At 39.5% G+C, this 27,451-nt stretch overlaps 1 protein-coding gene across 1 annotated transcript in view; it reads left to right on the forward strand.

The window, feature by feature from the left end:
* MSH3 (mutS homolog 3) overlaps positions 1–27,451 on the forward strand; it is a 756,380-nt gene that overhangs the window by 152,463 nt on the left and 576,466 nt on the right. The gene's annotated exons all lie outside the window — the stretch shown is intronic.

Genomic DNA, 27,451 nt, shown 5'->3' on the forward strand with positions numbered 1-27,451 from the left:
GTCTCGCCAGAACGCCAAGCTTCCTTGTTACGGATCCAGGTCCAGGGACCCGGGAGCAGTGCTGATAGATGCTCTGACAGCCTCTTGGGTCTTCAACATGGCTTATGTGTTTCCACCATTCCCGATGCTTCCTCGACTGATTGCCAGGATCAAACAGGAAAGAGCATCGGTGATTCTGATAGCGCCTGCATGGCCACGCAGGACCTGGTATGCAGACCTAGTGGACATGTCGTCCTGTCCACCATGGTCTCTGCCTCTGAGGCAGGACCTTCTAATTCAGGGTCCTTTCAATCATCCAAATCTAATTTCTCTGAGACTGACTGCATGGAGATTGAACGCTTGATTCTATCAAAGCGTGGCTTCTCGGAGTCGGTTATTGATACCTTAATACAGGCTCGGAAACCTGTTACCAGAAAAATTTACCTTAAGATATGGCGTAAATATTTATACTGGTGCGAATCCAAGAGTTACTCATGGAGTAAGGTTAGGATTCCTAGGATATTGTCTTTTCTACAAGAGGGTTTAGAAAAGGGCTTATCTGCTAGTTCGTTAAAGGGACAGATTTCTGCTCTGTCTATTCTTCTACACAAACGTCTGGCAGAAGTTCCAGACGTTCAGGCCTTTTGTCAGGCTTTGGCTAGGATTAGGCCTGTGTTTAAGACTGTTGCTCCGCCGTGGAGTTTAAACTTAGTTCTTAAAGTTCTTCAAGGTGTTCCGTTTGAACCCCTTCATTCCATTGATATTAAGCTGTTATCTTGGAAAGTTCTGTTTTTGATGGCTATTTCCTCGGCTCGAAGAGTCTCTGAGTTATCTGCCTTACATTGTGATTCTCCTTATCTGATTTTCCATTCAGACAAGGTAGTTCTGCGTACTAAACCTGGGTTCTTACCTAAGGTAGTTTCTAACAGGAATATCAATCAAGAGATTGTTGTTCCATCACTGTGTCGTAACCCTTCTTCAAAGAAGGAACGACTCTTGCATAATCTGGACGTAGTCCGTGCCCTGAAGTTCTATTTGCAGGCAACTAAAGATTTTCGTCAAACTTCTTCCCTGTTTGTCGTTTACTCTGGACAGAGGAGAGGTCAAAAAGCTTCGGCTACCTCTCTCTCCTTTTGGCTTTGTAGCATAATACGCTTAGCCTATGAGACTGCTGGACAGCAGCCTCCTGAAAAAGTTACAGCTCATTCCACTAGAGCTGTGGCTTCCACCTGGGCCTTTAAGAATGAGGCCTCTGTTGAACAGATTTGCAAGGCTGCAACTTGGTTTTCACTTCACACTTTTTCAGAATTTTACAAATTTGACACTTTTGCTTCTTCGGAGGCTGTTTTTGGGAGAAAGGTTCTACAGGCAGTGGTTCCTTCCGTTTAAAGTTCCTGCCTTGTCCCTCCCATCATCCGTGTACTTTAGCTTTGGTATTGGTATCCCATAAGTAATGGATGACCCGTGGACTGAATACACTTAACAAGAGAAAACATAATTTATGCTTACCTGATAAATTTATTTCTCTTGTAGTGTATTCAGTCCACGGCCCGCCCTGTCTTTTAAGGCAGATCTAAATTTTTAATTCAAACTACAGTCACCATTGCACCCTATGGTTTCTCCTTTCTTGTCTTGTTTCGGTCAAATGACTGGATATAACATGTGAGGGGAGGAGCTATATAGCAGCTCTGCTTGGGTGATCCTCTTGCAACTTCCTGTTGGGAAGGAGATATAATCCCATAAGTAATGGATGACCCGTGGACTGAATACACTACAAGAGAAATAAATTTATCAGGTAAGCATAAATTATGTTTTTAAAGAGACGAGAGGCTTTCTGCATACTTTACACCCTAGGAGTCTGAACAGGGACCTGGACTGGTCTTTGTTTTTGTAAGATTTATCCCCTTCATTTGTCAGCTTTGAAAAGAGCAAAAATGATCTTTAAATAGTGAGAAAATATATATATATATGTGAATCTTTAATCCATTGTATTCGTTTTTTTAAGATTTATTATAAGAGTTTCTGTGTAAATAATTAGAGATGTAATGATATTTTCCCACCAGTAGGTGGCAACATTTAGTGGCAATTGATATTAGATACACCTGTGAATGTATACACCTGAAGGGTATAAAGGAAGTGAAGTTGCTTTGTAAATGTTATACAGATGATTAAGGGTTAAGCCCCGAAACGTTGTGTTTCTTTGTGTTTCTCTTGTCCTAAATAAAGGTTTTATTACTGGTGCTGCTGCTCTCTTGCACTCCTAAGAATTCTAAGGAGTGACTTTTTCACAATGGATGTTGCGAGAGCATTATAATTCTGGGTTAAAGCCACAAAGGATTTAAGGCTTTCTTTTTGTTTCTTCATTCATTTTTCTGGATCTTGTAAAGGTCAGAAAGCTACAGCAGTCACCCTAGCCGATTGGCTTAAAGGGACTGTCAAAAATAAATTAAACTTCCATGATTTATACAGAGCATGCAATTTTAAACAGCTTTCCAGTTTACTTATATTATCTGATACGCTTTGTCCTCTTGGTATCTTTTTTTTTTTTTTTAAACATACCTAGGTAGTCCAAAGAGCAGCAATGCATTACTGGGAGCTGGTGATAGGTGGATGATCATATATGCTTCTTGTCATTGGCTCACCAGATGTGTTCAGCTAGCTTCCAGCATTGCTGCTTTTACAACAAATGGTGCCAAGAGAATAAAGCAAATTTTATAAAAGAAGTATTTTTTTTATATTGCATACTAATTCCTCTAGAGCAGCTGCTACTTATTGGGTCTTCAGGATTGAGGTCTTCATTACATGCATACGAAATTTACATGATGTGCATGCCTCATAACCTGCTGTAACTGTTGCCCCACCCTATTTCATGGTTGTCTCATAGGCTTCACTGCTTAGGTATAGGATCCTGAATGTAATGTCTTGTGGGCTCTTACCATCTTTTGAAAGAAAACACAATTTATGCCTACCTTTATTTATTTTTGGTGAGAGTCCAAGAGCCCGCCACAGTTTACGGCATTACTTGTTTTGCACTTTTTTAAGGAGGTAAAATATGCAAAGTACAACATCAGCAAGGTGGCACACAATACAGGAAATACGCATATACATCTTGCAAGTGTCTTGTTAAGCCATATAGTAGTACACAGATTTGCATAATGTTTATATAGAGAACAGTTTTTAAAAATTTTGTTTTAGTGCATAACAAAAACATTCATGTATATAACGGAACTGATTCCTAAAGGAAAAGGGGATACCACATATATCCTAAAATGGATAAAAGAAACTAACTTACTACGTTTATGTCTAAAATCACCCCAATAAATGGGAATGACGTGAGACTATGGTCCTAGACTGCGTTCACATGGAAATCTCTCAAGAACAGAACATAAACTATCTGAGATAACCCGATGGGAAAGAGAGAAATAAAAATAGAGGGGTAGGAAGTGGCTACCCAGGTCAAGCAGGTCTACAACGACTGCTGCACTTTCTAATCTTTAAGTTTCCTTTATCATGGAGCACTTCTCACTAAAGATAGGTGCCTGTCTCAAGGACTTTGAGCATAAACTGGATACAAGCTTCTCAGATCTGGTGATGGCTGCTAGAGGAGGAGTTCCTGAGAGAAATCCAAACTAACCAACAAGGCCAAAGACCAACACTGGCGTAACGACAGATATACCAACAACTGAAGGGAGATCCCTGCTAACCGCACCCCTACAACCCCGGACTGAAGTCAGCTCGCTAGAGGATGACAGAGATACGAAGCACATGGCTCTAATGCGTCATAATGCCTCTAATGGCTTGCAATATAGCCCGACAATAGCTAAAACCATACTCGCAGCTCCACAATCTATGCCACTACCTCAGATGACTCCCTTTCTAACCAGCCCAGGCTTTCTTGAGAAGTCTTACGACTCACCGCAAATTCCTTGCTGGAGTGAGGTAACTAGTTCCTCGGTATGTGGCTTCCTTCTACTGTGTTACACTCTGAGAGCCAAAATGCACAAAATCTGCACTTTTGGTCGCTTTTTTCCTGTCATCACGACACTAGTATTCAGAAGTGCCACGCCACAGGTATGATCGTAAGACTTACAATATCGACTTGATGAAATACAGAAATGCCAAACTAAGAGAGGAATTGGTTGATCCTCAAATTGGGGTCCTTCGACTGTCTGCTTATGAGGATAATCTCCCCAGTTTTTGTCTCTCAGACTCATCACTAACAGATCTTGTTCCCATGTGTTTTCTCACTATAGGATCAATAGAAACTTCACTCTAAACTCCGACTTATAAAAGTTATATTATCACTTCCTGATATTCAGTCGTTTGTTCAGGCTCTGTCTAGGATCAGACCTGTCTTTAGAAATTCTGCTCCTCCTTGGAGCTTAAATTTGGTTCTTTAGATTTTGCAGAGGGCTCTGTTTGAGCCTATGCATGCTCTTGACATGAAACTTCTTTCCTGGAAAGTCCAATTCCTACTGGCTATTGCATCGACTTGCAGAGTCTCTGAGTTAGCGGCCTTGCAATGTGAGCCTCCCTACCTGTTTTTTCATGCTGATAAGGCTGTTCTCACTGGATTGGGTTTTCTTCCCAAGGTCGTGTTGAATCGTAACATCAATCAGGAAATAGTAGTTCCTTCCTTGTGTCCTAAAGCTTCTTTGTCAAAGGAAAGGTTGCTTCATAATTTGGACGTGGTTCGGGCCTTGAAGTTTTATCTTCAGGCCACAAAGGAATTCAGACAGACTTCGTCTTTATTTGTTGTGTATTCAGGGAAGCGGAAGCGCAGGGGGCAGAGGGCCTCTTCCACTTCACTGTCTTTTTGGTTGAGGAGCATTATCCGTCTGGTCTATGAGACAGCGGGACATCCTAATCCTAAAAATAATGCAGAAAAATCTTTACATTCTTTGGATGTTGTCAGAGCTTTGAAATACTATGTTGCTACCACTAAAGATTTTAGAAAGAATTCTAGTGTGTGTCATTTTTACTGGTTCACGGAAGGGTCAGAAAGCTTCTGCTATTTCTTTAGCCTCTTGGTTAAGACTTCTGATTCACAAAGCTTATTTCGAAGCGGGCCAGAGAATTACTGCTCATTCTACGAGATCAGTGGCCACATCTTGGACTTTCAAAAATGAGGCTTCTGTTGATCAAATCTGCAAAGCAGCCACATGGTCTTCTTTGCATACTTTTACCAAATTTTACCATTTTGATGTTATTGCCTCTTCAAAAGCAGCTTTTGGCAGAAAGGTTCTTCAGGCAGTGGTCATTCGTTAATTCTGTTGCCTATAAAAAGATTCTTTAGGTTTTTTAGTTATTAAAATACTTTAATTTGGATATTATTTTCAGCGAAAAAAGCTTTTTATATTTTTTTCCTTCCCTTTTTATTTTGTTACTCATAGTCTTCCACATCTTGGGTATTATATCCCATATGTAAAAAATCATGGACTCTCGCCACATATATGAAAGAAAACTTAATTTATGTAAGAACAAAGCACATCTTTTTTCCTGTTCCTTTATTTATGGCTTTTTCTTACTCCTTTTTTACATCTCACTTCTTGGCTATACGTTAAACTGAGATATGAGTGAGGTAGGTGGGGTATTTATATGCTTTGAGGTTGGGAATCTTTGCCTCCTCCTGGTAGGAATGTGTATCCCCATATGTAACAAATCGTGGATTCTCGCCACCATGAAAGAAATGAATTTATCAGGTAAGTTCTTACATAAATTATGTTTTATTTTGATAGATGTCAGCTAGTGCACCATTGCAAGACTCTAGTTTGCTTTATTTTCAGCCCACAAAGTAAGTAGAAATGGTTAACAAATTAAAGGGGAACCTTGCCGCTCCTCAAGTAAACAATGAATCTTGGGATTCACTGTTTATAATGGAGAACCAGTGTAGTGGAACTGTGCATACCCAAATCCTATTCCTGTTGTGTGCACACATTTGCTGCAACTTATAGAATTGGTGGGACTGCACCATACTTCACTACATTTTAGAAAAGGAGAAAGGAATGGGCTGAGCACTACCAAACAAGCGTATGATAAAAATATAAATACTTTATAAAGTAATCTGGGGATGCCACATACAGTAAACAGGCCAACTTTGAAAAACTAGGTAGCTATATCAAAACAGCTATGTATTAGAGGTTAATGACAATTTAAAGTGATTGTAAACTTTAATAAATTAAGGGCCAGTATTAATTAATACTCTTAAAAACTTGAGCACTTTAATTCATTAAAGTTTACAATGATGCTTATTTTTTTTAAAATACCTTTGCGTTATGATAAACATAACGCTGATCCTCTGCCCGCATCTCCTGCTTTCTTTAACAGATCGATGCTTCCTCCAATCGTTGTGTGCCCTCTTTGGCGTCCAGCTCGTTGGGCTACGCAACGATTGGATGAAGCCGGATTTGTCTTCTATATGCTAATAAAGCAACAGATGCGGGGGCGTAGGATCGGCATTAAGTTTATCATATTGCAAAGGGTAAGTATTTTAAAAAATAATCATCATTGTAAACTTTAATTAAATAAAGTGCCCATGTTTTTAAGATTTTTATTTAATATAGGCCTTTAATTCATTCCAGTTTGCAATCATTTTAATTGATAAGATGTACTTATCCTTGCAGTCTTTATAACAATAGGTAGATACATTCTTTCTGTGTCATTATTTAAAAAATCATCTGTCTTGGTCTCACACAATCTGAGGTTTTAATGACATCAGCAAAGTTTCACAACAGAACCAAGTCTTCAAATTTGCAATCAACAGTACTGCCAATTCCAATTATTACTCATTGGCTTATCACCCATTTTTCTAAATCCGTTGAGGCTTTTTAATTCAGCAGGTGATTCAAATAATTTCTTTATCAGGCCAATGGGTTTCTGAAACTGACACAGAGTTCTCCAGGTAAAATTATATCACCATTTAATTTCCCAGTTAAATTAACAACGTTGCCATTTCCAGCCATGCATATCCAGATATAAGCATAAGGGCTAATAATGTATGACTGAAGCTGAAGAAGAAAAAATAAGGTTGTTGTTTGAGCTAGAGAGAGGTTTGCATTGAGACTAATTATAATATTATATTCTGCGAACCCTTAAAGAGGCCTAAACATATTTTTTTATTTATGCAGCAGAAATTAAATACTGATCTGCTTAGAAAATAAATAGTTTAAAGCGTGAAAATGCTGTAGTTTGTTATTCTATTTTAATCATTATTATTATGGCCATTAAGCTCTCATCATTTTCTCTACACTTTTTGTTGTGAGACTGTACAATTATTTGTGGTTTTTGAGCATGTGACTAATATTTGATGTGTAATTTAATGATGCATCTCTGTTTACATGTGATGTATATACTTTATTTATCTCTGTAACCATTATATAGTTCAATAAAGCTATATTAGGAAGAAGAAAAAAGTGCCATGGTTTTGCAGCCCAGGGGTGCACTCCTTGTAAAGCATATTGAGTGTTGTTTATCTTTTATCCTTTGCTGTGGCCAGTTAGGGGAGATATAAATGACCTCTTGTACTGATTGAGCAATTACTATGCCACATGTAGTTGAGATTCTGAATTCCATGGTATGCACTATAACTTATCTAGAGGGAGTGGAAAAACTAAAGTTGTTACAGTTGATATAAACCCCTTAAGGACTGAATTTCAGAGAAAAACAGAAATAGAGCCTTGGTTTTTCTTTTACCTATCAAAACTATATACAGTATATCACAAAAGTTAGTACACCCCTCACATTTTTGTAAATGTTTCTTCTAGATTGTAAGTTCCCACGTGAATAGGGCCCTCAATCCCTCCTGTATGTGTTTGTAAATTTTGTCCTGTCTTTTACAAGTCTTGTATTGTTTTATTTAAATGAATTGTATCCATGGACAGCGCTGCGGAATATGTTGGCGCTTCATAAATAAAGTATAATAATAATAATAATATTATATCTTTTCATGTGACAACACTGAAGAAATATCAAATAGTACTAAATAGGTCCAGCATCCAATGATTATGGAAGGTGCAGGCTAATAGGAGCCACTATCCAGCTCCTCAATGACAATATCAGTCCAAGAAATAGCAGCACCTTATTTCATATTATTTATTTTATTGCAGAGACATGAAACAAAATAGCAACATTTCGGGGGTCAACCCCTTAATCATGCATATGTACATCACATCCTGTATGCCTTAAATAGCCAACAAATTAACCCTAAAGAAACGCCCATTTACCTGTGCACACCTGCGTATGCTACCACCTAGTGGCTATTTCTATATATTACATATCATTTAAAAAACAAAAATAAATACAAAGAAAGTGACATATTTGGAGCAGCAATACAATTCTTACATATTAATCAAATGCAATGCATTATCTATACAACCCAACAGAAGATAAACTTATATCACACCCTCTAACTTATTATACATCACAAGAACTGATTTAAATGGATCTCCTTTAGTAAAATACAGACAAATCAATCTCTTTATTCATACCATTTGGTGATAATGTACCTAACTTAAAGATCCAAAAAGCTTCTTTCTGTTTGAGTCTCAATTCCCTATCTCCTCCCCTCCTAGGTCTCTCAATATGATCAATAATTTGAAAACGCATTTGACTGATTGTATACCCTGCTTCTAAAAAATGACTAACGACAGGGGATGTTAATACCTTACGTCTGATATTACTTCTATGTTCTACTATTCTTTCTCTTACCATCCTTGTGGTCTCGCCAACATAAGCCCGCCCACATGGGCATTTATTTTATATATAGCGTATTTCAAATTACAGGTAAAATACCCTCTTATATTAAATTTTTTTTCCAGTAAGGGGATGGGAAAATTGAGATCCCTTAATCATAGAAATGCAATTTGAGCACTGTAGACAGGGAAAGTATCCTTTATGAGCCTCTGAGATGTATGTTTGTTTAGAAAATATTGAAGTTCAATATCTGCTCTGATAAGCTTATCACGTAGATTACTATTGCGCTTGTATGCAGGCATGGGCATGTTAGCAAATTCCGAAATATCGGGATTACATGTCTTTAACACAGGCCAATGTCTACGTACAATTTTTTGTATTTATAAACTCTGTTTAGAGTATTGTGATTCGAAGATAATTCTATCATTCTTCCTATTTGGCCTATCATGCTGTTTAAAAAGGGCACTTCTTGGGGTCATTAATACTTTCTCCATTTCTAGCGATATAAAGTCCCTAGGATAACCCCTATCAATGAATTTCTGGCTCATCTCAAGTAGTCTAAATCTAGCTCTATCCTCATCAGTGACTATGCGCCTAACGCGCAAAAATTGACTCCTTGGAAGGGACTTAAAGGGACATTAAACCCAAAAATTTTCTTTCATGATTCTGACAGAGAATACAATTTTAAACAAAATTCCAATTTACTTCTATTATCTAATTTGCTTCATTATTTAGATATCCATTGTTAAAGAAATAGCAATGCACATGGGTGAGCCAATCACATGAGGCAAATGTGTGCAGCCACCAATCAGAAGCTACTGAGCCTATCTAGATATGCTTTTCAGGAAGGAATATCAAGAGAATTAAGCAAATTAGATAACAGAAGTAAATCAGAAAGTTGTTTAAAATAATATTCTCTATCTGAATCATGAAAGAAAACATTTGCGTTTAATGTCCCTTTAATCAATGTGGGGTTATGAGCACTAGTGTAGTGTAACAAGTTATTCCTATCTGTGTATTTACGATATAAATCAGTAGCCAATACATTCCCATCCTTAAGAACCGTGGTATCTAGGAAGTTAATCTTATGTTCATTCCAGGTTAAAGTAAATTGTATATGGTTAGTCATTCTGATAAGGTCTGTCACGAAATCTGTCAGGGTTCCAATGTCGCCCAACCAAACACCAAAAATATTGTCGATATAGCGGTACCAAGTGGCGCCATACCGAAGATACAATGGATGTTCAAACACAAATTTTTCTTCAAAAACAATCATGTATAGGTTTGCATAATTGGGGGCGACATTGGAACCCATGGCAGTACCCTGTAATTGAACATAAAAGGAATCTTCAATCAAAAAGAAATTGTTATACAGAATTAATTCCAACAATTGTAATACAAAATGGATTTGAGGTATATTTAATTTATTGTCTGAATATAAAATAGATTTAATAGCAGCCAGACCACTCTTGTTTGTGATAGAGGTATACAAACTTATAACATCAAGGCTGAATAATATATATTTATCATTTTGAAATTGTAAACCATTCAATTTGGACAAAAAATCCCCTGTATCTTTTACATAACTACTTGAAAGTACCACCAAGGGTCGTAAAATTTTATCTAAATACACAGCGATGTTAGAAAATACAGAGTTGGTACTTGCCACAATAGGGTGTCCCGGGGGTGAATAAAGGGAATTGTGTATTTTGGGTAAAGTGTAAAAAACTGGAATTACACTATCTTCTACTAACAAAAATCTTGCTGTATTAGCATCTATTACTCCCCGCAATTTGGCAAACATTAAGATCTTATTGACCTCCTTGAGAATATTAAATAAGGGATTATAATTCACTTTCCTATATACATTAGGGTCGGACAGCTGTTGGATTATCTCCGCCCTTATCAGCTTGTTTCAGAATCAAATCTGGTTTAGCTATTAAGCTTTTCAATGCCTCTCCATCCCTTCTAGTATAATTAATATCATGTCTGCCCACAAACTTCGTACCTTTACACAATTTCGACTGTAAATTCAATACATCAGCAAGCACTAATTTTTCAAATGTGCTAACACTCGCATTAGTATTAGAAGGGCAAAAATTACTCTTATTCCGAAGCCCCAATGTTTTGATATGCAATGGATCATTACTCTCATTAATTGGGTTACCCACATTATGAAATTCATGTGCCCATACTTTTAATTTTATACTTCTAAAAAAGCGGTGTAAGTCCTGCTGTAGTTGAAAAAAATCCCAATCTGATTGAGGGTAAAACGAAAGACCTTTACCTAAAACTTTCAGTTCGTCGGCCGGAAGAACCTGGGAAGAAATATTGACCACTATAGTGATCCATTGCATATCGTAAAGACACAGATAGGAATAACTTGTTACACTACACTTGATTAAGTCCCTTCCAAGGAGTCAATTTTTGCGCGTTTGGCGCATAGTCACTGATGAGGATAGAGCTAGATTTAGACTACTTGAGATGAGCCAGGAATTCATTGATAGGAGTTATCCTAGGGACTTTATATCGCTAGAAATGGAGAAAGTATTAATGACCCCAAGAAGTGCCCTTTTTATACAGCATGATAGGCCAAAAAGGAAGAATGATAGAATTATCTTCGTATTACAATACTCTAAACAGAGTTTGGAAATACAAACAATTGTACGTAGACATTGGCCTGTGTTAAAGACATGTAATCCCGATATTTCGGAATTTGATAAATAGCCCATGCCTGCATACAAGTGAAATAGTAATCTACGTGATAAGCTTATCAGCGCGGATATTGGTACTTCAATATTTTCAAAACAAACATACATCTCAGAGGCTCATAAAGGATGCTTTCACTGTCTACAGTGCTCAAATTGCATTTCTATGATTAAGGGATCTCAATTTTCTCATCCCCTTACTGGAAAAAAATTTAATATAAGAGGGTATTTTACCTGTGATTTGAAATACGCTATATATATAATTAAATGCCCTTGTGGGCGGGCTTATGTTGGCGAGACCACAAGGATGGTCAGAGAAAGAATAGTAGAACATAAAAGTAATATCAGACGTAAGGTATTAACATCCCCTGTCGTTAGTCATTTTTTAGAAGCAGGGTATACAATCAGTCAATTGCGTTTTCAAATTATTGATCATATTGAGAGACCTAGGAGGGGAGGAGATAGGGAATTGAGACTCAAACAAAAAGAAGCTTTTTGGATCTTTAAGTTAGGTACATTATCACCAAATGGTATGAATAAAGGGATCGATTGGTCGGTATTTTACTAAAGGAGATCCATTTAAATCAGTTCTTGTGATGTATAATAAGTTAGAGGGTGTGATATAAGTTTATCTTCTGTTGGGTTGTATAGATAATGCATTACATTTGATTAATATTTAAGAATTGTATTGCTGCTCCAAATATGTCACTTTCTTTGTATTTATTTTTGTTTTTGTTTTTTAAATGATATGTAATATATAGAAATAGCCACTAGGTGGTAGCATACGCAGGTGTGCACAGGTAAATGGGCGTTTCTTTAGGGTTAATTTGTTGGCTATTTAAGGCATACAGGATGTGATGTACATATGCATGATTAAGGGGTTGATCCCCGAAACGTTGCTATTTGGTTTCTTGTCTCTGCAATAAAATAAATAATATGAAGTAAGGTGCTGCTATTTCTTGGACTAACACTGAAGAAATTACATTTTGCTACAATGTAAAGTAGTGAGTGTACAGCCTGTATAACAGTGTCAATTTCCTGTCCCCTCACACCGCTATTAATGTTGAAACCGTTGGCAACAAAAGTGAGTACACCCCTAAGTGGAAATGTCCAAATTGGGCCCAAAGTGTCAATATTTTGTGTGGCAACCATTATTTTCCAGCACTGCCTTAACCCTCTTGGGCATGGAGTTCACCAGAGCTTTAGAGGTTTCCACTGGAGTTCTTTTACACTCCTCCATGACGACATCACAGAGCTGGTGGATGTTAGAAACGTTGCGCTCCCCCACCTTCTGTTTGAGGATGCCCCACAGATGCTCAATAGGGTTCAGGTCTGGCGACATGCTTGGCCAGTCCATCACTTTTACCCTCAGCTTTTTTAGCAAGGCAGTGGTTGTCTTGGAGGTGTGTTTGGGGTCGTTATTATGTGTGGCCCAGTCTCCGAAGGGAGGGGATCATGCTCTGCTTCAGTATGTCACAGTACATGTTGGCATTCATGGTTCCCTCAATGAACTGTAGCTCCCCAGTGCCGGCAGCACTCATGCAGGCCCAGACCATGACACTCCCACCACCATGCTTGGCTGTAGGCATGTCTTTGTACTCCTCACCTGGTTGCCTCAAAACACGTTTGACACCATCTGAACCAAATAAGTTTATCTTGGTCTCATCGGACCACAGGACATGGTTCCAGTAATTGCCTGCTTGTCTTCAGCAAACTGTTTGCGGGCTTTCTTGTGCATCAATTTTAGTAGAGGCTTCCTTCTGGGACGACAGCCATGCAGACTAATTTGATGCAGTGTGCGGTGTATGGTCTGAGCACTGACAGGCTGACCCCCCACCCCTTCAACCTCTGCAGCAATGCTGGCAGCACTCATACGTCTATTTCCCAAAGACAACCTCTGAATATGACGCTGAGCACATGCACTCAACTTCTTTGGTCGACTATGGCGAGGCCTGTTCTGAGTGGAACCTGTCCTGTGAAACCGCTGTATGGTCTTGCCCACCGTGCTGCAGCTCAGTTTCAGGGTCTTGGCAATCTTCTTATAGCCTAGGCCATTTTTATGTAGAGCAACAATTCTTTTTTTTCAGATCCTCAGAGAGTTCTTTGCCATGAGGTGCCATGTTGAACTTCCAGTGACAAGTATGAGAGACTGTGAGAGCGATAACGCCAAATTTAACACACCTGCTCCCCATTCACACCTTAGACCTTGTAACACTAACAAGTCACATGACACTGGGGAGGGAAAATGGCTAATTGGACCCAATTTGGACATTTCCACTTAGGGGTGTACTCACTTTTGTTGCCAATGGTTTAGACATTAATGACTGTGTGTTGAGTTATTTTGAGGGGACAGCAAATGTACACTGTTATACAGGCTGTACACTCAATACTTTACATTGTAGCAAAGTGTAATTTCTTCAGTGTTGTCACATAAAAAGATATCATTAAATATTTTACAAAAATGTGAGGGGTGTACGCACTTTTGTGAGATACTGTATATTTTTTTTTTAGTAGACAACAAGTAGACAAGGTATTTATCTAGGTCCATTTTGGTATATTTCATGTCATTGTTTTGCCGCCAAATGTGATCATATTAAAGAAATTGTTAACTTTTTCACAAACTTTCGGCTAGATTTAGAGTTTTGCGGCCAAAGGGGTGCGTTAGCTATGCATGTTTTTTTCCCCCACACCTTTTAAATAATGCTGGTTCTCTGAAGGGCTGCGTTAGGCTCCAAAAAGGGAGCGTAGAGGCATATTTACCGCCACTTCAACTCTCAATACCAGCGTTGCTTACGGTAGCGGCTAGCTAGAAAAATGTGCACGATTCCCCCATAAGAAACAATGGGGCAGTTTGGGATGAAAAAAAACCTAACACCTGCAAAAAAGCAGCGTTAAGCTCCCAACGCAGCCCCATTGTTTCCTATGGGGAAACACTTTCTAAGTCTGCACCTAACACCCTAACATGAACCCTGAGTCTAAACACCCCTAACCTTACACTTATTAACCCCTAATCTGCCGCTTCGGACACCGCCACAACCTACATTATACCTATGTACCCCTAATCTGCTGCCCACAACACCGCCGACCCCTATAGTATATTTATTAACCCCCTAATCTGCTCCCCCAACTTCGCCGCTACCTTACATACACTTATTAACACTACACTATCAATAAATAAATTAAATCAATTAACTACAATTACATACAATTAAATAAACTAAACTAAATTACAAAAAACCCCCACTAAATTACCCTAATCTAAATTAAAATAGTTAACGGCTCTATTACCTTACCAGCCCTTAAAAGGGCTTTTTGCGGGGCATGCCCCAAAGAAATAAGCTCTTTTGCCTGTAAAAAAAACACAATACCACCCCCCAACATTACAACCCACCACCCACATACCCCTACTCTAACCCAAACCCCCCTTAAATAAACCTAACACTACCCCCCTGAAGATCTCCCTACCTTGTCGTCTTCACCCAGCCAAGCAGCGATGGACCAAAAGAAGACATCCGGAGTGGCAGAAGTCTTCATCCTATCCAGGCAGAAGAGGACATCCGGACCGGCAAACATCTTCATCCAAGCGCTATCTTCATCCATCCGACGAGGAGCGGCTCCATCTTCAAGACCTCCGGTGCGGAACATCCTCTTCTACCGACGAATGAAGGTTCCTTTAAGTGACGTCATCCAAGATGGCGTCCCTCGAATTCCGATTGGCTGATAGGATTCTATCAGCCAATCGGAATTAAGGTAGGAAAAATCTGATTGGCTGATGAAATCAGCCAATCAGATTCAAGTTCAATCGGATTGGCTGATCCAATCAGCCAATCAGATTGAGCTTGCATTCTATTGGCTGATCGGAAAGAGTCATTCTCTTTGCTGGCTCTAAGCAGGAAGAGTAAAGAGAAGAGGTGTTAAACTGTTAGTTTTATTTTATCTTCAATCAAGTGTTTGTTATTTTTAAATGGTACCGGTGTTGTACTCTTTACTCTCAGGCAGGACATAGATGAAGATTTCTGCCTGGAGGATGATGATCTTAGCATTTGTAACTAAGGTCCACTGCTGTTCCCACATGAGCTGAGGAGTACAGGAAAACTTCAGTGTGAGGAACGGTTTCTTGCTATACAGCAATGAGGTATGTTCAGTCATATTTTCTGCAGAGACTGTGTTAACTCAGAAAGGCTGACAGTATCCCCATTAGGGGAAGGGGAAGCAGTAATCCTAGTGTTATCAGAGGGTTTTACTAGCTTGCATAAAGAGTTAATTTTTTGTGGGCACTCAGTTTGTTATGTGAATTTGGGACAAACGTTTTTGTGTCTGGGAGTAACGTTTTCTGTTTTATGGGACATTTGCTTGAGGGTTCTTTGGGGTTTTTTATAACCCACATGGCTTTCAGGCAGGGTTTGTTAGTTTTGTGTAGGCCCTAGCAACATCGAGTGAGGTGGGTAGGGCCTGCATTTACAAGCAGCAAGTAACTTCTCCTGAGGTCCTGAGAGTCTTCTGAGGGACTAATTGAAGCTTTAGACCCCATATTATCGCTTCCCAAGGGCAGGTTTTTAACCGGTTTTAGACATATTTCAATCCGGTTCTGTCATTTGTAGGTTTATTTCTTATTAGTTTGTGGCTCTTCCTTTCGGGTTGGCCACAGCGCCACAAATCTTCACGAAGGTGCTAGGGTCCCTTCTGGTGGTTCTAAGGCCACGGGGCATAGCAGTGGCGCCTTATCTAGACGACATTCTAATTCAAGCGTCGTCCTTCCAACTAGCCAAGTCTCACACGGACTTAGTGTTGGCCTTTCTAAGGTCTCACGGGTGGAAAGTGAACGTAAAAAAGAGTTCTCTTTCCCCCCTCACAAGAGTTTCATTTCTAAGGACTCTGATAGACTCGGTGGACATGAAAATATTTCTGACGGAGGTCAGGAAATCAAAGATTTTGTCCACCTGCCGAGCTCTTCATTCCATTCCTCGGCCGTCAGTGGCTCAGTGTATGGAGGTAATCGGACTAATGGTAGCGGCAATGGACATAGTTCCGTTTGCTCGCTTGCATTTCAGACCACTGCAACTATGCATGCTCATTCAGTGGAATGGGGATTATGTGGATTTATCTCCTCAGATAAATCTGGATCAAGAGACCAGAGACTCTCTTCTTTGGTGGTTGTCACAGGATCATCTGTCCCAGGGAATGTGTTTCTGCAGGCCAGAATGGGTTATAGTGACGACAGACGCCAGTCTTCTGGGCTGGGGTGCAGTCTGGAATTCCCTGAAAGCTCAGGGTTTGTGGACTCGGGAGGAGGCTCGCCTACCGATAAATATTCTGCAATTAAGAGCGATATTCAATGTTCTCCAGGCATGGCTTCAGCTGGCTTCAGCCAGGTTCATCAGGTTTCAGTCGGACAACATCACGACTGTGGCTTATATCAATCATCAGGGCGGAACAAAGAGTTCCTTAGCGATGATAGAGGTCTCAAGGATAATCCAATGGGCAGAGGCTCATTCTTGCCATCTGTCAGCGATCTATATCCCAGGTGTAGAGAACTGGAAGGCAGATTTTCTAAGTCGTCAGACTTTTCATCCGGGGGAGTGGGAACTCCATCTGGAGGTGTTTGCTCAGCTGGTTCGGCTATGGGGCACACCAGAGTTGCATCTGATGGCGTCTCGTCAGAACGCCAAACTTCCTCGTTACGGCTCCAGGTCAAGGGATCCTCAGGCTGTACTGATAGATGCTCTAGCAGTACCCTGTTCGTTCAACCTGGCTTATGTGTTTCCACCTTTCCCTCTCCTTCTACATCTGATTGCCAGAATCAAACAGGAGAGATCATCAGTGATTTTGATAGCGCCTGCGTAGCCACCCAGGACTTGGTATGCAGACCTGGTGAACATGTCATCCCTTCCACCATGGTCTCTGCCATTGAGACAGGACCTTCTGATTCAAGGTCCATTCAAGCATCCAAATCTAATTTCTCTGCAACTGACTGCTTGGAGATTGAATGCTTGATTCTATCAAAGCGGGGTTTCTCTGAGTCAGTCATAAATACCTTGATTCAGGCTTGAAAGCCTGTTACCAGGAAAATTTATCATAAGATATGGCGTAAATATCTTTTTTGGTGCAAATCCAAAGGCTTCTCCTGGAGTAAAATCAGGATTCCTAGGATTTTGTCTTTTCTCCAAGAGGGATTGGAGAAAGGATTATCAGCTAGTTCCCTAAAGGGACAGATATCTGCTCTGTCTATTTTGTTGCACAAGCGTCTTGCAGATGTTCCAGATGTTCAGGCTTTTTGTCAGGCTTTAGTTAGAATTAAGCCTGTGTTTAAACCTATTGCTCCACCATGGAGTCTAAATTTAGTTCTTAGAGTTCTTCAGGGGGTTCCGTTTGAACCCATGCATTCCATAGATATTAAGCTTTTATCTTGGAAAGTTTTGTTCCTAGTTGCTAACTCTTCAGCTCTAAGAGTTTCTGAACTATCTGCATTACAATGTGACTCTCCTTATCTTGTGTTCCATGCTGATAAGGCAGTTTTGCGTAACAAGCCTGGGTTCCTACCTAAGGTTGTTACTAACAGGAATATCAATCAAGAAATTGTTCCTTCTCTGTGTCCTAATCCTTCTTGTAAGAAGGAACGTCTGTTGCACAACTTGGACGTGGTTCGTGCTTTGAAATTTTATTTGCAGGCAACCAAAGATTTTCGTCAAACATCTTCTTTGTTTGTTGTCTATTCTGGAAAGCGTAGGGGTCAAAAGGCTACGGCGATTTCTCTTTGCTTTTGGCTGAAAAGCATCATCCGTTTGACTTATGAGACTGCTGGGCAGCAGCCTCCTGAAAGGATTACAGCTCATTCTAGTAGAGCGGTAGCTTCCACATGGGCTTTTAAAAATGATGCTTCTGTTAAACAGATTTGTAAGGCTGCGACTTGGTCATCGCTTCATACCTTTTAAAATTTTTATAAATTTGATACTTTTGCTTCTTAGGAGGCTATTTTGGGAGAGAAGTTTTGCAAGCAGTGGTGCCTTCCATTTAGGTCTTGTCCCTCACTTCATCCGTGTCCTAAAGCTTTGGTATTATTATCCCACAAGTTAGGATGAATCCGTGGACTCGGTACATCATGCAAAAGAAAACAAAATTTATGCTTACCTGATAAATTTCTTTCTTTTGCGATGTACCGAGTCCACGGCCCTCCCTGTCTATTCAAGACAGATAGTATTTTTTTATGTAAACTTCAGTCACCTCTGCACCTTATAGTTTCTCCTTTTCTTCCTTGGCCTTCGGTCGCATGACTGGGGGAGCTATATAGACAGCTCTGCTGTGGTGCTCTCTTTGCTACTTCCTGTTAGGAAGGACAATATCCCACAAGTTAGGATGAATCCGTGGACTCGGTGCATCGCAAAAGAAAGAAATTTATGAGGTAAGCATAAATTTTGTTTTTGCATTGTTTCTCCATGTGTACAGAACCTGTTCCTATATAGTGATACATGACAATATCATAAAACCAATAACAGGACATCTCTATCTAAGTAGTGCCATTCTCCTTTCCACTTTCTTTCCCGGTTCCCCTCTTAACTAATATTATTATAATGTAGGTATTACCCTCCCACCTGACATCTCCCACCTCCCTGATCCCTCCCAAACAACTCTCTCCCCCCCACCCACATTTAGTAGCCACCATCTTAGGTAGCGCTCCCATACTATATGAAATCAGATGCCTTATCCCTCTGGCTGCAGTCTACAGTTGAATCTTGAGCATGGGGAAGATGGTTGGACGTAGATACTGCATCAAAAGGGTATGCTAACCACAGTACCCTGTGACATAGTAGCTATGTCCAATAGGTGTAAGGGTTTAAATTACATGTGGGCAAAATAAATAATGACAGTGTCTTGCAAAGTTGAATAACTATATATAATTCAAACTTTTTTAATTGGGAAGTAATAGTGCATTTCAAAGTTTATTATGCATAATTTAACCAATTAATTTTTGAGCTTAGTATCTGAAAAAAAAGTAGGTGCTTTTTTCCTGTTTCATTAAGGTGCATAAGACCCCTTAATATTAAAATATCTCACTGGTTAATTTGATGTTTCTAATGATACATTATCCTCTATTGTAGTTGGTATATAGATTTTATATGCTACCATAAAATACTTGGTCTGCCATATTGTATTTTATTAGCTTTTTCCTTGTGGGCTTTAATTTGACAAGATTAGTCTTGTAAAATTGATTTTGGCTGGCAGTCTTCCCCGTTACATGGATAAATTAAAAATAAATAAATTAGACCATAAGAGAGCACAATAAAATAGATTAGCTAGGCTGGATATAAAGTTGTGGATCTGTTTCTGTGTACTGTATTGTTAAAATTATTAAGCAATTATTTTAGTTGTCTAGGTAGCAGTATATAGATGTCTCTTTTTATTGATGCTATTTCACCAACTGAACATCTGAATCCTGAACATCAAAATCCTGAACATCTTTTATTTTACAACAAATGGAAAAAAAAGTGATTAAAAGATGAGTAAATTATGTGGGCAACTGTTTTTTTCATTGTGTGTTCAGTTAGGCTGTTATGTAAATAAAATATATTTCTTTATTTGCGTATCCTAAGATAGTTTACCATAAAGTATGTTTTTTCTCACCATTGCTTAGAATTAATAGCCTCTTTTTATTATTCTTATTCTTATGATTATTATTATTAACGGGCTCATGTCCCTACAAATAAAATAAGCATAATGTATGTAGCAAGGAAGGTAGAGTGTCAGGTTTTGGCCAGTCTTTGTTGGAGAACAATATTTAGATTTCGTTAAAGGGACAGTAAATTCAAAATAAAAATAATTAAGAAATAAATAATTTACAGCGCTTCGCTAATACAGCGCTTTATGGAGCTGAAGTTCAACCTCCAAGGATTTTGAAACAGTGCTGTAATCATCGTGAGATTGCGAGATAAGTGATTGGCACCATTTTGTTATGCGCAGTTAACTTTTTTTGCGGCATTACAGTGCAATCTGTGTCTCAGTGATATAGTCTGGCAAATTGTACTACAGTTATTGTCACTATTTTACAGGTACAGTATTTATTGAATACTAATTGAATTACTGTGCTGTGCTAGTGTTAACCTAAACATAGCACTATTGCACCCCTAATATAGGTCAGTTTAAACATGTCTTCAAGTCTTTAAACACACTGGCAAATGAATAGAAAGCTAAAACTGCCTTGTTTCACTTTATGGCGGTTTTAACTTTACAGCGGGGCTCCGGTTCCTAACCCGCTGTATGAGCAGGGTATACCTGTACTCTATTATCAAATTGGGCATTTTCTTTATATTCACACCTGCTCCTATTGAGCATGTGCAAGAGTTCACAGTGTTTACATAGATCAGTGATTTTTAACCTTTTTTTTGCCGTGGCACACTTTTTTACATTAAAAAATCCTGTGGCACACCACCATCCCAAAATTTTAAAGAAATCACACATTGTAGCCTAATACAGCATATATATATACACATACACACAAACACACACATACTGTATGTATTGTGCTGTTATGCCATGCCTCCTACAAACTACCCCTGCACTGGGAGTAAAAAACAAGCAAAGTTTAAAAAATATGTCACACTGTTGTCAGTCTGCCGTGGCACACCTGAGGATCTCTCATGGCACACTAGTGTGCCACGGCACACTGGTTGAAAAACACTGACATAGATAAATCTTTGATTCGCTAAAGCTGACACATGATACAGTGGGCAGGGAAATTATGGAAATTTTGACATTTTTAGAAAAAAAATCTACTGCTCATTTAAAATTTAGAGTATGTACTCTTGCATTGTCTATTTCTTATGCATTTGTGGATTATACAATTCTACTGTATTTAACCCCTTAACGACCGAGGACGTGCAGGGTACGTCCTCAAAAAAAAGGCAGTTAATGCCTGAGAACGTACCCTGCACGTCCTCGGTTTGGAAAGCAGCTGGAAGCGATCCTGCTCGCTTCCAGCTGCTTTCCGGTTATTGCAGTGATGCCTCGATATGGAGGCATCCTGCAATAACTTTTTTAAGCCATCCGGTGCAGAGAGAGACACTCTGTGGCCCTCTCTGCACCAGAGATCGGTGGTTCCCTGCGTTGGTGGGTGGGAGCCGGACCGGGAGGCGGGTGGCGGCCATCGATGGCCCTGGTTATGTGCAGGGGGGGCGGGATCGTGGGCGGGGATGAGCGGGGGCGCGCACGGACGCGCGCGCGTGCACGGGAGGGCGGGGGCGGGCGCGTGCATGGGGAGGGAGCGGGTGGGAACCGCTACACTACAGAAAATGTGTTAATAAAAAATGTTTAAATGCCTTAATATTTAAAAAAAAAAAAAGATCAGCAAGGTGGTGGGGGTTTGTCTGTGTGGGGGGGGAAGCTACACTACAGAAAAAAGCCAAATAAATATAAAAAAAGCACTTTTTTTTTGCAAACTGGGTACTGGCAGACAGCTGCCAGTACCCAAGATGGCCCCCAATGAGGCAGAGGGGATGGTCAGAGAGCGGTTTTGGGGGGGATCAGGGAGGTTGGGGGCTAAGGGGGGGATCCTACACCCTAGCATATGTAAATATGCTAAAAAATTTTTTTTTTTTTTTTTAAAAAACCCTTTTATTTTAGTACTGGCAGACTTTCTGCCAGTACTTAAGATGGCGGGGACAATTGTGGGGTGGGGGAGGGAAGGGAGCTGTTTGGGAGGGATCAGGGGGTGGGATGTGTCAGGTGGGAGGCTGATCTCTACACTAAAGCTAAAATTAATCCTGCAAGCTCCCTACAAACTCCCTAATTAACCCCTTCACTGCTAGCCAGAATACACGTGTGAGGCGCAGCAGGATTTAGCGGCCTTCTAATTACCAGAAAGCAACGCCAAAGTCATATATGTCTGCTATTTCTGAACAAAGGGGATCCCAGACAAGTATTTACAACCATTTGTGCCATAATTGCACAAGCTGTTTGTAAATTATTTCAGTGAGAAACCTAAAATTGTGAAAAATTTAACTTTTTTTTCAATTTGATCGCATTTGGCGGTGAAATGGTGGCATGAAATATACCAAAATGTGCCTAGATCAATACTTGGGGTTGTCTACTATACTACACTAAAGCTAAAATTAACCCTACAAGCTCCCTAAAAGCTCCCTAATTAACCCCTTAACTGCTGGGCATAATACACTTGTGGTGCGCAGTGGCATTTAGCGGCCTTCTAATTACCAAAAAGCAACGCCAAAGCCATATATGTCTGCTATTTCTGAACAAAGGGGATCCCAGAGAAGAATTTACAACCATTTATGCCATAATTGCACAAGTTGTTTGTAAATAATTTCAGTGAGAAACCAAAAGTTTGTGAAAAAAATTGTGAAAAAGTGAACGATTTTTTGTATTTGATCGCATTTGGCGGTGAAATGGTGGTATGAAATATACCAAAATTGTCCTAGATCAATACTTTGGGATGTCTACTAAAAAAAAATATATACATGTCAAGGGATATTCAGGGATTCCTGAAAGATATTAGTGTTCTAATGTAACTAGCGCTAATTTTGGAAAAAAGTGGTTTGGAAATAGCAAAGTGCTACTTGTATTTATGGCCCTATAACTTGCAAAAAAGCAAAGAACATGTAAACATTGGGTATTTCTAAACTCAGGACAAAATTTTGAAACTATTTAGCATGGGTGTTTTTTGGTGGTTGTAGATATGTAACAGATTTTGGGGGTCAAAGTTAGAAAAAGTGTGTTTTTTTCAATTTTTCCTCATATTTTATATTTTTTTTTATAGTAAATTATAAGATATGATGAAAATAATGGTATCTTTAGAAAGTCCATTTAGTGGCGAGAAAAACGGTATATAATATGTGTGGGTACAGTAAATGAGTAAGAAGAAAATTACAGCTAAACACAAACACCGCAAAAATGTAAAAATAGCCTTGGTCCCAAACGGACAGAAAATGGAAAAGTGCTGTGGTCATTAAGGGGTTAATGTTCATTTAAAGGGTCGTTAAACACCTCAAGATATTAATATGAATCGTTTAATTACATGTAATAAAACAATTTAGCAATATACTTTTCATTATTTTGTTCTCTTTTCCGCAATCTAATTCTGAATATTGTGGGCTTTCCAATTCATGTTAAACATGAAAGTGCAGACACAGCTATGTTCCACACAGTCATTGGTTGCACATTCTCTAGTAAGCCATTTATAATCATTCCTAATTGGCCTCAGCAGAAAAGGTAACCTAAGTTACAATATGGTGGTGCCCTTATTTTTTCAATATAATTTTTAAAAATACATGTACAAATTATTCACAGGCTAATCTTTGCTCTGAATACATCATGCAAGCAATGATTTATTTAGTGTTTAATGTCCCATTAAGTGTTTAACATTTATTTATTCTTCTGCCCTAGATCTTGGTTGTAAAATGTATTTTGTAAAGTTATGCTAATAATTAAATTCTTTCATAAGATTACCTGATAAATTAATTTCTTTAATGATGGTAAGAGTCCATGAGTCATCACATGTGAGATTTAAGTCCAGTCCTACAGGAGGCGGCAAAACACCCCACACAACAGAGCTTTTTAACCTTCCCACTTTCCCATGATCCTTAGTCAAATTTTTGCCTGCAGCATGGTGAAACTTGAAATGCTGGTCTGCTCATCAATTAAGAACGGTTCTCAGACTGTGTAGGACCTATTATCCCCCTCATAGAGCTGGGAATACTACACAGGATGGGCTCTTCTTCTGGGAACAGGTCTCATGTTGCTTGGTGATCATGGTAGAGTGAGTGCTGACATGTAGGCACTTGCAATCACATAGGGCCACATGTATTAAAAGCCGTGCGGACAAGGTTCTCAACTTGAGAACCTGTCCTCATGGCTTTGCGACAAACAAACAGCAGACCCTGTAAGTCTGCTGCCCATATTTACCATTAAAAGAAGTGTTTAATGCCACTCCCTTCTCTCACGCCACTAATTGTGCGAAGGAAGAGCCTGTCAATAACTTAGAGCAATTGTGTTTGAGGTGATTTCGCTCCACCACCTCAGAGGTCTGATGACCGCTGCTTCTTACATTGAAGGAAGCAGGCTTGCACTTGTGGACCTGCCCTGCAAGGGATCAAAAGCAGTTTATTCTGATTAATACATTGAGCCCATAGACTACTAGCATGAACATGTACACATGATTCACATAACCTGGAGACATAGTTACATACACCCGATAACAGTACATACCATTGTAGGCACTTTTGGCAATATTAAAGGAAAATACTAAAAAAAATGGTTTACTTTAATTTTATATTTAGATTTAAATTTAACTGCTCGGCTGTGGGGTAGCTGACTTTTCAAGCAGGGAAGTAGCTCTCAGGGGGAATGGTCATTTAGACACTCAGGCTTAACAGAACAAATTTCATTATTTTAACCCCTTATTTGCAAGGCTTATTTAAATTCAGCTTAAAATGCCTATATTAATAAGATTTCTTAGTGTTAAGTAATAATATGCAATTACTGTAACCCTTACACTTTTTAAACTATATTTTCCTTTTTAAAGAGACCGTACTCAATTGTTTCTGGTTCCCTTCAAGGCGCTTCAGGATTACATTGTGCCAACATTTATGTTACCCTTTGGGGGTTAATCATTTCTGTTCTTTTTATACTATATTTCTGCTCTGCTTTTTGTCTTTAGATATTCATCTGTCCTTACAATTCAAAATCATTATGGAGCAAACTGGTGTAGCTAAAAATTGCTGATCCTAAAGAGGGGCGATCTACTGACTATATAACCCTTTCTTATACGTGCTTTCAATGTAAGGAAGTGCTTTTGGGCCCCCTACTCAGTTTTGTAATTTCTGTGCTGAGTTTAATTCTAGACAGGGTCATGCACCCACCAAGGTTATCCCAGGACAGTTCAAGGGATCTGCCTCCTAAAACAGTACATTCACTCTGCAGTTTCCCTACTGATGCCTTTTAAGGATCTGATGCACAGAAAAATGTTAAAAGTTCCTTCAGGAGATCCATCCAGCTAGCAGGCAACTGTATATGTTTTGTCCAGTTGTTAGTGCTTCTTTATCTGCAGCTACTGCAGTCTGGTATGATAACATCTCTGACCTTATTTCCAAAAAAATTGAGGTTGGTCAAGACTGTAAATAGTTTCATTTGTGACGCAACTGTTAAAATAACTCATATTAATGCAAAAAGTGCTGCTATGACTGTTCTTGATAAATAACCTTATTGATCAAGTCATGGGGGCCTATCTATCAAGCTCCGAACGGAGCTTGAAGGCCCATGTTTCTGGCGAGTCTTCAGACTCGCCAGAAACACAAGTTATGGATCAGCGGTCTAAAGACAGCTGCTCCATAACCCTGTCCGCCTGCTCTGATGAGACGGACAGGAATCGCCACAATTCAACCCAATTGAGTACAGTCGGTTGATTGTCACCCCCCTGCTGGCGGCCCATTGGCCGCGAGTCTGCAGGGGGCGGCGTTGCACCAGCAGCTCTTGTGAGCAATGCTGAATACGGAGAGCGTATTGCTCTCCGCATTCAGCAGTGTCTGTCGGACCTGATCCGCACTGTCTGATCAGGTCCGATAGACATTTGTTAAATTGGCCTCATGGTCTACTGATATATTATCTAAAAGCAGACATTTTTCTCTCGCATTTCAGAAAAAGATATTTTTCGGACCTGAACTGCATGCTATTATTTCTACAGTCACTGGAGGCAAAGAAGCTTTCCTGCCACAAGAAAAAAACAAAAAGCTAAGGTCAGACACCTCATGGAAGCCTGGTTCCTCTAGATCTAAGTCTAAACAGACCTAAAAAGCCTATCTCATCCTCCAAATCAGCATACAGGTGTGGCCCCCAGCCCACGGTGGGTGGGGGCATAATAACCTTTTTCAGGAGGCTTGGGAAAAATCTGTTCAAGTTCCATGGGTACTGAACACAATTTCCTACCACATAGCCTTTCAATCTCTCCCTCCTCAAGGAAGAGTCCTCCTGTCTCATGTTCCAAAAGATCCTTTAAATACAAGAGCTTTCAAGGGAGTGATTACTCTGGTTCCCTTGAAAGAACAGATTCTGGGGTTTTTTTTTAAAATCCTTTTTATTGTTCCAAAGAAAAACAGTGCTTACAGGCCTATCTTGGATCTCTAACCTCTAAACAAGTTTCTGAAAGTTCCAACTTTCACATGTAAACTTTTTGTACTATGTTGCCTTTAGTGCAGGTGGGTACATTTATGCCTACCATAGACTTGAAAGGTGCCTATTGGCATGTTCCTATTCACATGGATAATAAAAAAATGTTTGGATTTGCCTTTCAAAAAGAGGCATTACCAAAATGTGTCACTCCTGTTTGGTCTGGCACCAGCACCAAGAACCTTCTCAAAGAGTTTCAGAGTTCTTTTGTCCATACTAAGAGCTCAGGGCTGCTTCTTTTCAGATGTCTCAGGAATATACAAACTCAGATCTTCAGTTTCTTCATTCCAATGATTGGAAAATCAACCTCCTGAAAAGCTCTCTACTACCACAAACAAAAGTTGCTTTCTTTCATGTAATTAGCAAGAGTCCATGAGCTAGTGACGTATGGGATATACATTCCTACCAGGAGGGGCAAAGTTTCCCAAACCTCAAAATGCCTATAAATACACCCCTCACCACACCCACAATTCAGTTTTACAAACTTTGCCTCCCATGGAGATGGTGAAGTAAGTTTGTGCTAGATTCTACGTTGATATGCGCTTCGCAGCAGGCTGAAGCCCGGTTTTCCTCTCAGAGTGCAGTGAATGTCAGAGGGATGTGAAGAGAGTATTGCCTATTTGAATACAATGGTCTTCCTCTAGGGGATCTATTTCATAGGTTCTCTGTTATCGGTCGTAGAGATTTCTTCTCCTACCTCCCTTTTCAGATCGACGATATACTCTTATATACCATTACCTCTACTGATTCTCGTTTCAGTACTGGTTTGGCTATCTACTATATGTAGATGAGTGTCTTAGGGTAAGTACGTCTTATTTTATTTATGACACTCTAAGCTATGGTTGGGCACTTTATATGTAAAGTTCTAAATATATGTGTTTGAACTTATATTTTCCATGATTCAG

The sequence above is a fragment of the Bombina bombina genome, chromosome 2 (assembly GCF_027579735.1).
Source record: "Bombina bombina isolate aBomBom1 chromosome 2, aBomBom1.pri, whole genome shotgun sequence".
Lineage (NCBI taxonomy): Eukaryota > Metazoa > Chordata > Amphibia > Anura > Bombinatoridae > Bombina > Bombina bombina.